Source organism: Epinephelus moara, chromosome 1 (assembly GCF_006386435.1).
Source record: "Epinephelus moara isolate mb chromosome 1, YSFRI_EMoa_1.0, whole genome shotgun sequence".
Lineage (NCBI taxonomy): Eukaryota > Metazoa > Chordata > Actinopteri > Perciformes > Serranidae > Epinephelus > Epinephelus moara.
Window position 1 is genome coordinate 37,826,884 of NC_065506.1, and position 3,180 is coordinate 37,830,063.

The following is a 3,180-nucleotide window of genomic DNA, read 5'->3' on the forward strand; positions in this document are numbered from 1 at the left end:
ACTATACTATGACTTTTTTCATGATTATGGAAGACATGCTATACTATGACTTTTTTTCAATATTTTGGACGACATGCTATACTATGACTTTTTTTCAATATTTTGGACGACATGCTATACTATGACACTTTTTCATGATTTTGGACGACATACTATACCATGACGTTTTTTCATGATTTTGGACGACATACTCTACCATGACGTTTTTTCATGATTTTGGACGACATACTATACTGACTTTTTTTTTAAAATATGTTGGACGACATACTATACTATGACTTTTTTCCAATATGTTGGACGACATACTACACTATGACTTTTTTTAAAAATATTTTGGACGACATACTATACTATGACTTTTTTTTTTTTAAATATTTTGGACGACATACTATACTATGACCTTTTTTCATGATTTTGGACGACATACTATACTATGACTTTTTTCCAATATTTTGGATGACATACTATACCATGACTTTTTTTCAATATCTTGAATGACACACTATACTATGACTTTTTTCATGATTTTGGAAGACATGCTATACTATAACACCTTTTCATGATTTTGGACGACATACTATACTATGACTTTTTTTTTAATATCTTGGATGACATACAATACTATGACTTTTTTTCAATATTTTGGATGACATGTTATACTATGACGTTTTCTCAATACTTTCCAATGGCCTTTGGTTGTTTGTAGTGGTTTTAATATCTTAGTATTTTACAATCTTTTCACATTTGTAATTGTTTTCACTGGTTTTTATTCTGTTTAATATTTGTCTACATTTTATTTTGCTATATATTTGTGTGTCATTCTTTAATTCTGTACAGCACTTTGGACAACTGCGGTTGTTTTTAAATGTGATATACAAATAAACTTGATTTGATTTGATTTGATTTGAGATGTTGATGGACTCAGACTCAAACAATTCCTCCTCCTGATTTTCTCAACATTCTAAATCTGATTTGGATGGAGAAACAAATGAGTTTGTAGGAATAGACAGGATCTCCACGTCGGTGACACCGACACATGGACAAGGCGACCACAGAGGAGAGGGAGACAACAGAACACTGACAGATCACTGAATGTGGCCAAGTGTTCCGCTTTACCTCAAAGAGAATATTATTTTCATTATTATTGTTATTATTATTGTTGTTATTGTTATTATTATTTTCATTTATGCAACTCAATCTAACGTAAGGTAATGAGAAAAACAAAAAAGTAAATTGATCTTATACTTGAAAATGCATTTTTCTCAGCTTTTTGTCTGAAACGTTTTTTGTTTTTTTTGTATGTTGTTGTTTCTTCATGAAAATACACAAATTCAAGTGGTGACAAAAAAAAAGAAAGGAATGATGTTGAATAAAAAAAAAAATTGTGTTTAAAAACATAAGGTCTCTTCTTTAGTTTCTTATACTGTTTACATATTCATATAACAAATTATTTTGTGGGTCTTGAAAGATTAGTGAATATGATCAAAAATGCTGGCAGTGGCTGGCAACTTAAAAATGATACAGTCCAAGGACATGGACCTTTAGCAGCTTGAATAGCAACACAAAGTCGACATCAGCAAACTTTCTGTTGCTGCCATTACACAGATTAGACCAAGCACGCTGTGATCCCCGGTGCTAGCGTCTGCACCGGCTGAACTCAGCTGCTACTGAAGGTGTGTCAACAGCTACAATAATCAATGTATTTTCTGGTTTCTATATTCCTATAAAATTCTTGGGGTTGAGAACAAAACAACGCATTTGAGGACGTCATCTTGGGCTTTGAGAAACGCTGGTATTTATCACCACTTTCTGACTTTTAATAGACCAAACATCCAATCGATTAATGTAGAAAATAAGTGAAAATGAAAATAATTGTAAGCTGTGGCCCTGCTTAAGAGACTCCCCATGTATCTGAAAACCAACCTGGTGCCGTTCCGGATCCATGAACAGTCCAGTTTGGTGTAAATATGTGTGTAAATTCACACATTAAAATGGGATTGTTATGAAAAACAAAAGCAGGGACCTAATGCCACTGCTCACAGAGAAATCAAGTAGTTACTGCAGGTGTAATTTTGGTAATGGAAACTGTTAAATGCCATGGTTGTGACACAGACTTGTAATGTCTTTGTCACCGCACACACATACACACACTGATATGAAACAAGTGAAGTGTGACGGAGAGAGGAGATCTAAACTGAGGTTAAAAAAAATAAAATAAATAAATACAAAAAAAAAAAGGTGTGAGAGAGACCGAGACGGTTGTTGTGAGTTAATGGCTTTGTTTCCAGACGGGATGGTTTGTGGTTTCAGGCCTGCTGACAGGAGTAATGGTGGGAGGGATGAGACACACAGCTCAGGATCCGTGTGGCTTGCCAAACCACACACACACACACACACACACACACACACACACACACACACACACACACACACACAGTGACTTCTCTGTTGCCTCACTTGAATCACAGAACCGGCAGAGACACATTCAGTTGCACTCACATTTCACACACTCCCACACACACCTCAGAAAATGACAAACTACTTTGGGAATTTGAGGCTTTGTGTTGATATCAGTGATGATTGTGAAACCGGATTTGAGGATAAAATTAAAAACATGCCAAAAACAACCAACATTTGATTAAGAAAGTAAGGTTGTTTTTTTTGTCATATATTTTGTCAGAGGCAGGCTTCCATAGATTACTCATGATATGTACTATTAATGTGAATCTTGTTTTCCTGACTCACCGCCCTGAACGGTTGCCATGTCGTTCCAGTCTTCCTCTCCCACGTCCTTTCCCACTCTCTTGTTCTGCTCCCACCACAGGTGGTGACTGCATTCATTTTCACTCTTGTGGGGGTGCTGGCTGTAAGGCTGTGATTTCTGACTGTGTATGTGAGAGAGACAGAAAGGGGGGGGGGGGGGGCAGGGTGGTTAGGGATGTGCAATATGAGGCGGTTTCTTTGCCACGTCCTGACTTATGTCACCGTTGACTTTTTAATATTTAACCAAGACAAAGAGCATTCGTCAACATTAACCAAGTGCTCTGAACAACCCTATAAAAAACTTTTAGCTGCTTCAAAGATCTGTTCATTAAAAATGTTTCCTTATTATGTTGATAGAAAATGTAATCAAGTAAACAAACTTTGGGAGTGTCTTTTAAGAGACAGAGTTTTATCCAG